The sequence below is a fragment of the Phaethon aethereus genome (assembly GCF_964289735.1).
Source record: "Phaethon aethereus genome assembly, chromosome: 1".
NCBI classification, from domain to species: domain Eukaryota; kingdom Metazoa; phylum Chordata; class Aves; order Phaethontiformes; family Phaethontidae; genus Phaethon; species Phaethon aethereus.
Window position 1 is genome coordinate 130526280 of NC_138575.1, and position 13575 is coordinate 130539854.

Consider the following 13575-nt stretch of genomic DNA (forward strand, 5'->3'; position numbering starts at 1 on the left):
TTGGCTCTCTTTTTGTTGTTAATATATTTGAAGAAGCATTTTTTGTTATCCTTTATGACTGTGGCCACATTGATCTTGAGCTGGGCTTTTGCCTTTCTAATTTTCTCTCTGCATGACCTAAGGAGATCCTTGTACCCTTCCTGAGTTGCCTCCACCTTCTTCCAAAATTGATAAACTCTCCTCTTTTCCCTGAGTCCCAGCCAAATCTCCCTGTTCAGCCAGGCCGGTTGTCTTCCCCTCCAGCTCTTCTTATGGCACATGGGGACTGCCTGCTCCATCCTTACCCATAAGCACTCCACTTGGTCTTCACAGTCATTGATTTCTACACAGTCAAAACACTCCCTAACATACAGAGCCACCCCACTGCCTCTCCTTCCATACCTATCCCTTCTGAAGAGCTTATAGCCATCCAGTGCAGCACTCCAGTCATTAAAGTGATCCCACCATATTTCTGTGATTACCACTAAGTCATGCACAATGACTTCCAGCTCCTCCTGTTTGGTGCCCATGCTGCGTGCATTGGTGTAGATGCACTTGACCGGGCCATCGATTTCACCCCCAACACCGTCATGCCACCCCTAGGCTCATCTCTAGTGAGCCTCGTTTTATCCGCTTCCACCTTTGAATCTAGTTTAAAGCCCTCCCGATGAGGCCTGCCAGCTCATAAGCAAGAATCCTTTTCCCACTTGGAAATACTTGCACTCCATCTGTTGCCAGGAGGCCCAGTGCTGTGTAAAGCACTCCGTGGCCAAAAAGCCCAAAATTCTGCCAATGGCACCAGCCTCTGAACCATGTGTTGACCAGGTGTGCTTTCCTATTCCTTTCAATGTTCCTCCCTGTTGCTGAAGGGATTGACAAAAACACAACCTGTGCTCCTGCTCCATCGATTACTCTCCCCAGTGCTCTGAATTCCCTTTTAATTGCTTTTGGGCTTCTTAACACAAGCTCATCATTGCCAACCTGTAGGACCAACAGCGGGTAGTAATCAGTGGGCCGAAGCAGACCAGGGAGTTTCCTGGTGACATCTCTCACTTGAGCCCCAGGGAGGCAGCCGACCTCCGTGTGGGTTGGGTCCGGTCAGCATATTGGGCCCTCTGTTCCCCTCAGAAGGGAGTCGCCTACCACAATTACCCTCCTTTTTTTCTTAACAGAGGGCATCTTGATGCATGGGGCTGGCTGACACACTCTAGGCAACGTCCTGGATGGACTTTCTTCAAGGTCCTCATGTTTCTGGCCCTCAAGATCCAGAGCCTCATCTGTAGGGGCAGCTGGGACGGTGAGGGAGACTGTGAGGGGATTTGCCTGGCACCCCAAGCAGGTACCTGTCTCCATTCTCCCTCATCTCTTAGGTCCTCTCCCTCTGCCCAGCAGCAAGAGGGCAGGGGATCCCCTGCTACTTCTGGAGTCTCCACCGGCTGCCTCTGCCTCAGGGACGGTCGGGTGCGGTGCCACGGATCCATCTCCCTCTCACACTGCCTGATGCTCCTCAGCCTCTCCACTGCCTCTGCCAGCTCTGCCCCCAGGCTGAGCACGTCGCTCACCTGGTTGCACCACACGCAGGTGTTGTCTCCACTGGTCTCGAGCACAAGTGACAGGCTCAGGCACTGCCTGCAGCCGGACACCTGTTCAGCCACGTGCTTGAGCGGGAGCTTGGTCTGGGTCGCCAAAATGTTTATACAGGAATAAAGAAGTTGCATTCCAACAATAAAACCATGAAAAAAAATATTTCCTGTACATTGTTACCTTATTCTTATCTCAAAACTTCTCAACTGTTAAATGTAGAGACAAATTTAGAAGTACTATCATGGCAAAAACTGTCAGTCTGACTATATTAACTCTGTACGTTGTATTCTCAGGCATACAAGGACAAAATCTAATTGACAGTAAATGAAATGACATTTTGGTAAACCTTCAGATAACACTGGGAGACTAGAGTGAAATTAGTTTCCTTCCATTCCCATGTATCCTTCATTACGTCATATGCAAATCCTCCCATCTAAAGGATCTGCAGAACAAGGTGCATGCCCTCATCAAGATGGGGTCTACACGCTTATTGACTTTACTTGACCCACACAAACAGTAAGAAAGTTTTTATCACCAGAGATAAACTTTCCAAATAATTGTGCAATAGAGGGTCACTGACAAATAAATATAGCCCAGGGTACCACACCTTTTACAGACAGCATATTCTGAGGTATTTATACTACTAACCCTGCACTACAAGTATTTTGTTGTGACATAGGTTGTATCAGTTTCATGGTAAGCACCAATGAACTCCAGTGGTATAAAGGTTCAACAGCAAAGTTGTTAGGATAATTCTCATCTGCGACAAGGCTGGTTAAACACCAGACTGACCATAGTTGCCTTGAGGTGCTTTTTAGTTCATGTTCTGAACAGAAGGAAAAGCAGAAATTTTGGCATGACGGCTATCATCACAGCTTTCCTTCTACCAGGCACCCACTCCCTGTAGTTTTCTCTGGCTCAAATTTTTTATTGCTTATTAACACTTGTATTCTTGCCATGTCCACTGTGTCCACTGTGTCCACTGCGTTATTGAGCTCTGTCCACACACAACAGACAATGCAGTTCCTGATCCCAGCCTCTTTTCAGCCTATCTCAAGAAAGGAAGATAAAATCAGTGAGCTATTTATATTCTTTTTACTGTTTGTTTATATATCCTGCTATTGGATATTTTCTTGCAGTTTCTGCACCAAGCCATTATTACTTGGCTAATTTCTTGCAGGTGTCACAGAAACATTAATGAATGAGCTATTATTCCCATTTGGAGGACAGATCTCCTTTTACATAGGGATAATAATTTTTTTTTAAGATAAAATGGATGAAATATTGCTATATTGTCTGTTTATTTTTCTGAATCAACTGTTGCTAAAATCAACATATCCACTTCAGACACTTGTACTTTCTCGCTTACCCTAATTATTAACTGTTGAGGTCTTCTTACTAGACTTGTGGCTTCTACTATTAAAGCATCAGTACAACTTTCCATCCACCAGTTTGTAGTTCTGACCTATAATGAACAACTGCATTGACCTCGATGGTAACATTTTAATCAGTCGAACATGCCAGGCAAAGAATCAGACAAAAAAAAAAAAAGACACAAGATAAAGCTGGTGAACATTCAGATGGACAAGCCTGAGTGCAGAAGAATGACAGTTGTTATGTGTTGAAAATAAATCTGATCAGAAATGACAGTCTGAGACTATGTTGTGGAAAGTAGGAAGTTTGGAAGAAACTGCAAGAGAGAAACAATCTTGTAAGATCACAAAAAGCCTCAGGATTTAAAAATTATGGTCAGGAGACTCATAAAATTGTGATTTAGTTAATCCTTAATTAAACCTGATACAAATGGAAGAGACACTAGAAGACATTCTGATAGCCTAACATTATCATGATAATTCCATACCCAACCAACAGACTTCATGAAGTTTGATGTTTTGTTCTATATTGTAACTTCATAACGTATTGTTTATCATACAATTTTAAACTTTTGTATGAAGAGCTGCATATATTTATGTTTTTGTGTCCGTTCAGGTGAAATTTGGGGAGAGTAGTATTGCTAACATTTACTGATTTCTCTCTTTTGGAGAAAACATTTGACTTAATTGGACATTTACCTTTCAATAGGTTTTTTAACGAACTTATATAGAAGAAAGAAAAATCTATTTTACATTTGGTATGTGAACTGGGACAGCACATTGGTAAAAATTTTCTATAAAATATTTTGACCACTTTTGACTACATGAAGAGGTGTGGAGAGAAGGATATATCCACAGAAGAAGACAAAAGGGTTTAATATTAGCAAGAAAAGTTCAACAAAACAGAGAACATTCAGAGGGAACCACATTCATCATAAGCTTGGTCAGATGAGAACAAAAGGGAGAGATAGAAAAGGGGGGAGGGAAAGAGGGAGAGAGGAGGGAGAGAGAGAGAGAAGTGACTACTCCTGAAAACTGTAGCTTATTTCATTCAATAAAGGCAAAAGAGCAGCAGGGTCATTATGTAGTGTCCAAACGGAGTCACACAGTGAGTGCCCAGCAGAGGGAGATTTGCCACATGTGTGTGACTAATTAAACTGTGGTCTGTAGTTAAACCTACAGGATTAGTTACTAAACGCCTTTTTTTGAAAAAGTGATGTGTTTGTGTGTGTGCATATGTTAGGATGCCCTTGAACTGAGTCAGCTGCACAAAGCTTTTCAAGATCCATCCAGCTGTGAATGCCAAAACGGCAAATTTTACTTCCTGATTATAATGCAGTCTCTCATTTGGATCTATACCCATCCTCAATTTGGAATACCACCACATAGTAGAACATAAGGTTTTTGTTGCAATCCATGTCAAATTTTATTACAGAAAGAAAAAATATAAACTGTGATGAATATGAATAAATTGTTACTGATGAAAATATGAAACATACACCTTAGTATGATTAAAAACTGTTGACAGTTTTACAATTTTGAGAAAAAAGTCTTCCTTTTTCTGGGAACAAGACTGTTTTTAACTGTTTGGAATAATGAAATATTTTTCTGTATGCACAGAAAAATGTGGAAATCATGATGCTCTGCAGAAATTGAGGCTACATGCCAAACACCTGCTCTTTGGAGCAGGTGATGAATTGATCTGAAAAAAACCCAACCCTCAATCTTTTTTCTTTCCTATAATTTTCTTGCTGTATTTGTTATTACAGAAGTACCTCAATGGGAATGGAGGAGGATATGAAAACAATTGACATGTACAGAAATATATTTAAATACATATATTTAATAATTTAGAGTTGAAAAAATAAATTTTAATGTTCTGGTTAAATTGGTATTTTAATGAGAAATATGCAAATGAAAAAAATATTGTTCCTTAGGATGAATGTCTAAAGCCTTGAAGAAGAACTCATTACTTAAAGGCAAATACATGCATCTTTTAACATGTAACTCAACTTGGAATAATGATTTTGAGTTAGTTGTTCTGAATTAGAATATCTTTATATGAAGTCTTAATAAACTGGAAAGATGTGGTTTCATGCAAGTGACTCACAAGGCTTCCTTTGAAATAGAAGAAAAAAAAAATTGAGGTATGTGATAGCATCAAGAGACACATTTATTTGCTTAAGAAAATATTTTATTCAAGATGAATAGTAGCAACTTAGCAGAATATAAACAACTTGTCTTCTTGATAGGACTATATCAAGATCCTCTTTTTCTTAGGACAACAGCAACCTCTTCTTCACCCGGGAAAGGATCCCAGAGTAAGCCACTTCTGTTCTCTATCACAGAGACACCCTTTGTGCCAGCTGAAGTATTTCTATCCGTCACTCTCCTCAGCCACTTCCTTTACCCCACTCTTTAGCTAGATCTTTCAACAGTAGCCACGTCTGGAAAAGTAAGCTTCTTTTACAGAATTTCTTTCTTTCTTTTTTTTTATTCTTTGTACATGGCAAATTTAAAAAAAAAGTGACCCATTAAAAATCACAATTAAACAGCGCAAGGCAGTATTTCAGCTTAATGCTTTTTTATGACCTACTGCTCTAAAAAGTTGAGGAGTAAGCAGGAAAAGAGACTGAGGTTAAAGAATGACAATGCTTAACAGTCTGCTATGAAAAATACTTTAACACTCCAGACAGCATTTATCTATGGTGTGGAGGCCAATGTGAGGACCTCTGTACCTGTTGAGACCTGTGGTAAAACTATGCAAAGCAGATGAAGGCATCATTTAGAGAGGCTTTTGGTGGGGCAAAGAAAGGATCATGGGATGTGGGACTGAACAAGGTCCAGTGGTGAACTGCTGTTACTGAATAAACTGGTAGATAATGAGCTTAAAAAGTTTTGAGCAGCTGTTGGTGTCAGAGTTCAGATTGATTTTCAGCAGGAAGGAGTGAAGGTAACAGAGTTTAAAGCACTATGGAACAGACCAGAACCTCAAAGGATTACACCCCAAATGTTCTTGAATTGCAGTCTGGTTTGCTCTGGTTTCTCTTGGTTTTGGTCATCAGACTGTAAATTAGACTTGATTTCAAAAACATGTTAATTATTCATAGATGTTTGCTAAATAGTTTGGATAAATACTTTTGAGATAATGCTAGTTTTCTGAATCTACTTGCTTCAATTTCATGTCTGGTTTTTGTGCTGTGTTTTTGGCCACAAAAATAAAAATTAAACACAAGTTCAAGAACAGATTTGTAGGATGTGAAAACAGACATTCTGAACAATGTCTCTGCTTTTCTTTAAATCACTTCTGAAGGTTTCTGTTATTTTATTATGCACTTGCATGCAGATCACTTTTATAAAAAGCGTCACTTATATGCCTCTGCTGGCTGGTCAGTACCTTACTAATTCATCTGTCATGTGTTGCAATTTCTGCTCTGGAGCTTTTTTTGAAAATAATGTGTGAGATGGCTGGAAGGAAAAGTAGTCTTTAGGCATGTAACTTCTTTCTGGGAAAACACTCCAAGTTTTCATATGTACTACTGAAATCCTAGACATCCCTACCTAATCTGGATTTCTCTGTAGGACAGCAGAAGGAAGGTTTTGGGACTTTATGATGCTGGAACTCATGATTCTAATTATAGCTGGCTTAGGTTTTATTTAAAAAAAGAAGATAGAAAGAAAATGGAGACACAAAAAGTTGGCAGTTATTCAGTCTTTTATTTTCAACAGTAGTTTTCTTCAAAAAATGTCATTCTGTTAACAATTGCTGGCATTTTTAATGGCCTAAAATATTTATTCTGCCCTAGAATTTAAATAGATACCGAGTCATTTACTGATTAGAGGAAAAACGAAGCCAAAATTAATATTTGTTGTTGTTTACTGGGTGTGGTTTATATTAATATAAACAGCTGCTTTTATTCTTAAAGAATCAGATCACATGTAATTTCAATTGACTGGCCTATGGCATCACAAGGCAGATAGTTTCTCATGCTTAGATGGAAGAAAATCATATAAAATTTTTCATAATAGAAGAAAGAATCTAATATTCATGTATTCGTATATGCATATGCAAAAATTTCTTGTGATCTGCAATCTCTTTCACTAATATATTCAACAATTTGCTATTATTTAATAATTTGTTATTATTTTCCAGAAAATTCTATGGGGACTTTGATTGTATGTATTAATTGTAAATAGCTTACCGTTGTTGAATATTTGACGAATGCTGAAACAATGCATGAAATTGCTTGGTATTGTTTTAGCTTTATTTTTACATTGTAATCATTTTGAAATTCAGGTTTCTAGTAGCAATGCCTCTGTGAATTCAGTTTTCATTTCCATGAGAATTATTCTGTAGTTAAATCTCACATTTTTTTTCTGAACATTTCTGGCATAAGAATGAATTCTAGATTGTTCTCAGGGCATAAACTTTCTGCCAACATACATTAGATTGAAAAAGTTTTCTTCGTTATTTAAGTGCTTGTAAAACTTGCTACAAGAGAGACCTTTTGCCACACTAAGTAGTAGAATGTGTTCTGATGTGCATGTTGATAAAAAGAATCAATATGCTATAGTTATTAACTGTTTTAAGCAAGAGATACTAAGCTCTGACAAAAGCGTTCTTTTGCTGGTTTAATTGCATTACACAGGCTTTTGCTGTATAGCAGTATGAATGAGCAAGCATGTTTAGTTGGTTGCCTGTTTTTTTCATGATCTGATTTTCAGAAAAAGTACTAGCGTTAACTGAAACAACCTCCTGGAATGTCAAAGATATTTTTAGTTTCTGTGATTTCTATGCTTCCACAGCAAGAATGGGACTGAAAACTCATCAGTGAAGTTAACATTGTCAAATAGGTAGTCGCCAGAAAACAATATTGATCCAGGTCAGGACTGAACAACAATGTAGTGCAGAACCACTCCAGGTAAAAAGCCCTTACTCAGACATGTGGTATTTCAGCATTTGCAGTCTTAAAAGAGCAGAGCAGAGCAGAAGCAGAAATGAATAGGATAGGATAGGATAGGATAGGATAGGATAGGATAGGATAGGATAGGATAGGATAGAATAGAATAGAATAGAATAGAATAGAATAGAATAGAATAGAATAGAATAGAATAGAATAGAATAGAATAGAATAGAATCTGATGACGTTTAAAAGAGGGCTCACAAGTAAATTGCCGAGGTTACTATAGTAATAACTGAGTGATGCTCTGTGGCTTGTACTGTTCAGAAGATCTTTTTTAATGTATGGCCTTTTCTGATCCATATATATACACTGCCTTCAGTAGGCCTACCTTGACATAATTACACTGGACAAAGATATGATTCAAAAACCTAAAAGGTCTCTGTGTCTGTGACATTACAAATTTCTTAAACCATTCACTGATGGGTGACAGCATTTTGTTTCTACCTTGTACCAATTTCAGAAGAGCCTGAACTAAACAATTATTTTTAATAAGAAGAATCCATTTCAGAATTAATTAAAATTATTTAATTAATCTTAAAGCTCTATTAATTCAATTTTAAAATGAAGTAATTTTTTTTTCCCAAAACATAATATATATCCAAGAACAAACAATTTCTAGTGAAAATCATACATTTTTCAATCTAGTGATTGGTCAAAATTTTAATATTTTCCTGGAAAAAATCAGCTGAGAGCATTTCTTTGAATGTTGCCTTCTGAATGGCTTTGGAAATTATTTTTGTATAACACATTACTCAGTGAAAATCTGAAGAGATTATAGACACTCATCTGCACCTTATTTTTTGAGTCAAGCTTATCGATAAGGACAATGTTCCTGAACTTAGAGAGTTAGGTGGTTTAAGAACTACTTTTTGTGAGAAAAGCACATAAAACTGAGTTAGCTGGAGAACATAGAGGAAAATATGAAATCATGGAGAAGTATTTATTTATTTATTTATTTATTGCTAATCCCTTGCAGTTCTGTATCAACTCATACAAAAGAGAAAAAAGTCTTCAAACAAAAATTTTACTTGTGCTTTTCTCATGTTTTCTTCAACGATCACTATTATTTTTTAGCTTCATCAAGTTATTTTTCAACATACTTTATGTTTAAGGACTATTAGCTGGTTTTGTAGGGTTTTAATATATACCAGGCTGTTGTAGATAAAAGGATTTTTACTTCAGTGAAATATAGATATGGACAGACGTAGTTTTGGTGTGTGACCTATTACTGATGGAAGTTAAAGACATTGCACAACATTTTATTTCACCTGAGATGTGCCTTCTAAGGTGTAGCATGTCAAATAAAAAAGCCAGCTTGCAATCTGTTTGTCACTTCACTGACAGGTACACCAGTCCTCAAAAACCGATAACTTCTACTAATGTGATAGTACTGTATGTACTATATCTGAACTACCGTTACCCAAATTTTTATCTGTCAGAAATAACATATAGGTAGTGCAAATTATTATAATTTTTCTTGTTCTTCTACTATATATATGTCTGTGTTTGGAAAACAAATAGTGAAATAGAGTTATATGCATCATTTCTTGTCAGTAACTATGAAACTACATGCTCTAAAATTAAATAACAAGACTGCCAAGTTGAAACATATGGTAGACAGAAATTATATAAGTAAGAAACATATTTGTACATAGCTGTGGGTTAAAAATGGTTTATAGTTTTTAGCAAGCTAGATATAGAACTGTATGCATGGTGAGATTACATATATTAATTTACCACACATGTATGAAACTTCATGGGGAATAAGGGACGGAGAACTGGTCTTGTAGCAAAGATCAAAGCTGAGCCAATGGTTTGTAGTCTATTTTTTATGAATTATCTAGAGTGGCAAATTACAATACAGAAATTTCAAGCCTCCCTTGTCATTTTCCTCAAAATTTCTTCCAAGGGAAAAAAGAAATAATTCCAGCAAGCTGTTCATCATAGCTTCAAACTCTAGTGTAAAAGACCTCATTCAAATCCGTATTTTAAGGCACTAACCTTACTCATCTTCATTGGCCTGGCATTTGTAAGAAAGGCAGTATCTGGTGCTGGTTTTGTAGTTGGTGTGGCTTTGCTTTGTTTGCTGGAGCTCAGAGTGGAGGGACATGTGGAATCAGGACACAATAAGGAGGATAGGAATCCTTCAGGATTTGCAGCCAACTCAAATGCATAAAGGTCATGCTCATTTATTATTTAGCTTATGACTAGAAAACTCATGTGAGAAAAGCTTCTTCGAATTTGTAAACGTTACCTTTATTAGACTAATCCAAATGGAGCAATGCTGTGGAACTGATGTGGAGGAAATATGTACATAACTAGAAATACAGGTGTTAATAATACTATGCACTGATATGGAGGTGGATGGAACATTTAAAACCACATTACTGACTTCACTGGCCATGAATGAATATCTACAAGATTATTCCATTGAAACACTAAAGTAAATCATTAGGGCATAAGAAAAGGAACTATTTCCTGGGGGAGAAGTAGTTAAAGTCTGCAGAAAGCTCATTAAAAATGCGGATGTTTTAATAAAATAAGAGAGACAGAGGGTGGGAGAAATAGGAAGAAAATACTGGCATAGCTTTAAAGACTAGAAATACTAAAACAGATTTTGTGAAAAAAAGTATGCGTATTGGATAAACTGCTACTGTCCATTACATTGGTGTAAATATGGAATCACCAATGGAATCACCACAATGAAATTTATATTAGGATAGATGGGTATTGCATACCATAGTCTCATAAGAGACTAAAAACACAGGTTATGTTTTTTAATCATCCACCCCATAGAAACCAAAATAAATCTCAAGAATGTAAGTGCTGCATGTGACTGCATGCAACATATTTGACTGAGATACACAGATGTAAAAGAAGAATAAGAAAGGTGAAAGAGCAATGATGGGACACAAGGTATAAGTGCAGGGATGTTCATATAGATTTCTTGAAATTACTTCTGAAACAATCACAAACTCTACGCTGCTGTTAAGATGCTGCCCAAGGTGCATCTGTTCTTCTCAGGTATACTTGCATTTCTAAAATAATTCAGAGAGAGAATCTTCGGGACTGTGAAGTTTGGATGTTGGAATGGTGAAAATCTATTTTTATGGAAGCAGTCCAAGACTCAGTGCAGAGCAGCAATAATTTATTGTAAATCACAAAAATTTAGGTCTCCTAGCCTTATCATAATGATTTGCTGTGACAGCCCTCCACAGAATTATGTGTAGACTAAGTCTGCATGACCCAAAGGCATTTTGTATTCTTGATACTATGAAGTTATTGCTTGAGGTAAGTAAATCTTGTATGATATGGTCCAGCCTTCCATAAGGACTACAATAAAATCACAGCATGTCACTAGTGTCCTTTCCTTTTGCACATATTAAAGAACTAATTTGCAATAAGAATTTGCATTGTTCTAGTAGAAATCTACCAGGGTTGTTAAGAGCAAGCAACTTGTACTGGGAGATGCCTCCAAGTGGGAGTTTTCCAATTAAAAGTTTGCTGGATTCCAACAAATCAGAAAGATAAGCCACAAGAAAATCCCACTGGCATTTTTCTAGTGTTTGCAAATTGATTTCTAGACAGAAACATGCTTCGACACACCAAGGGAAGATATCTGCATAAGACTAACAAAAAATGAAAATAACTAACCTGATGTTTTGTTGTTTGTTTGTTGGTTTTCTTTCGGGGGGGGCAGGGTGTTTGTTTGGTTTTGTTTTGTTTGTTTCTAATTTAAGCTTACAATAATGGCCTTACTTGTCTAAATGAAGTTGCTTTAAAGGCTTTTAACCCCTGAAGCCCTAATTCTGTGAAAGGTTGTGGCAGAAACTCAGCAAATAGAATTCTATCTTTTTCGTTCACATTCCGATTCCTATTTTCTAATGAATGCACATAGTTTCTATCCTCAGGAAACATTTTTTCCATGTTTGAAGGTAACAGGACATGATGCCTTGAATATGGGAGATTTTTTTCTGCTTTTGGGAATATTTCCACTACTTTTTAGAACTGTATTAAATGCATCTTGGACTAAAAAAAAATTTTTTTTCATTATGTGTGACTTAATGCAAATTGCTATTAAAAAGATTCACTTTTTGCGTTTACATAGAACTTGGAAAGTGATTTAGGATTATTGTCTACAGGTTTGTGAAACTTCTAAATTGTGTCACATTTCAAGGACATTTAAATGTGTTTTGATGTCAACTATTCACTGAGGGTACTACCACAACAATTATTACATGTTTTGGGGGTATAATGGAATAACTAAATTAACAGAGATGCTAAATAATTACTGTTGTTTCCTCCATATTGCTCATTTCCAGCTAATTGTGTGTCCACTATTGAGAAAGCATATACACCTTGCAGAAAATCTAGGGGAAGGATAGATTATGAAACATTCTTACAATCACAGTTTTATCATAGAATCATAGACTCATAGAATCTTTGTGTTGGAAAGGACCTTTAAAGGTCGCCTAGTCCAACCCCCCTGCAGTGAGAAGGGACATCTTCAACTAGATCAGGTTGCTCAGAGCCCCGTCCAACCTGACTTTGAATGTTTCCAGGGATGGGGCATCTACCACCTCTCTGGGCAACCCGTGTCAGTCTTTCACCACCCTCATTGTGGAATATGTCTTCCTTAGATCTAGTCTGAATCTATTCTCTTTTAGTTTAAAACCGTAAGCCCTTGTTCTAATGTAACAGGCCCTGCTAAAAAGTCTGTCCCCATCTTTCTTAGGAGCCCCCTTTAAGGACGGAAAGGCTGCAATGAGGTGTCCTCAGAGCCTTTCTCTTCTCCAGGCTGAACAATCCCAGCTCTTCCAGACTTTCCTCATAGGAGAGGTGTTCCATCCCTCAGATGATTTTTGTGGCTCTCCTCTGGATGAGCTTGTGCAGGTCCCTCTGCCTGGCATCCTGTCCCTCAGGTGTGTCAACCGCACCAGTCAGCTTTCTGTCGTCTGCGAACTTGCTGAAGGTGCACTTGATCCACTGTTTATGTCATTGATGAAGATATTAAACAGTACTGGTCCCAGTACAGACCCCTGGGGGACACCACTCATCACCGATCTCCATCTGGACATTGAGCCGTTGACAATACCCTTCTGGGTGGTACCATCCAACCAATTCCTCATCCACCCAACAGTCCACCCATCAAATCCATATACCTCCAATTGAGAGAGAAGGATGTTGTGGGGGACCATGTCAAAGGCCTTACAGAAGTACAGATAGATGACATTGGTAGCTCTTCCCTTGTCCACTGATGCGGTCACTCCATCATAGAAGGTTGCTAGGTTGTCCAGGCAGGACTTGCCCTTGGTGAAGCCATGCTGGATGTCTCAAATCACCTCCCTGCCCTCCTTGTGCCTCAGCGCAGCTTCTGGGAAGATCTGTTCCATGATCTTCCCAGGCACGGTGGTGAGGCTGACAGGTCAGTAGTTCCCAGGGTCCTCCTTGCGACCTTTTTTAAAAATGAGGACAATGTTCCCCTCTTTGCAGTCAGCAGGGAGTTTACCTGACTGCCATGACTTTTCCGATATCATGGAGAGTGTCTTGGCAACTACATCAGCCAATTCCCTCAGGACTCTGGTGCGGGAGAAGGATGGACTTCACAACTCTATGAGAGTTATATTCCGAAGCCGTTTATTGTCTTGTCTGACTCCAATATATATCATAATTTT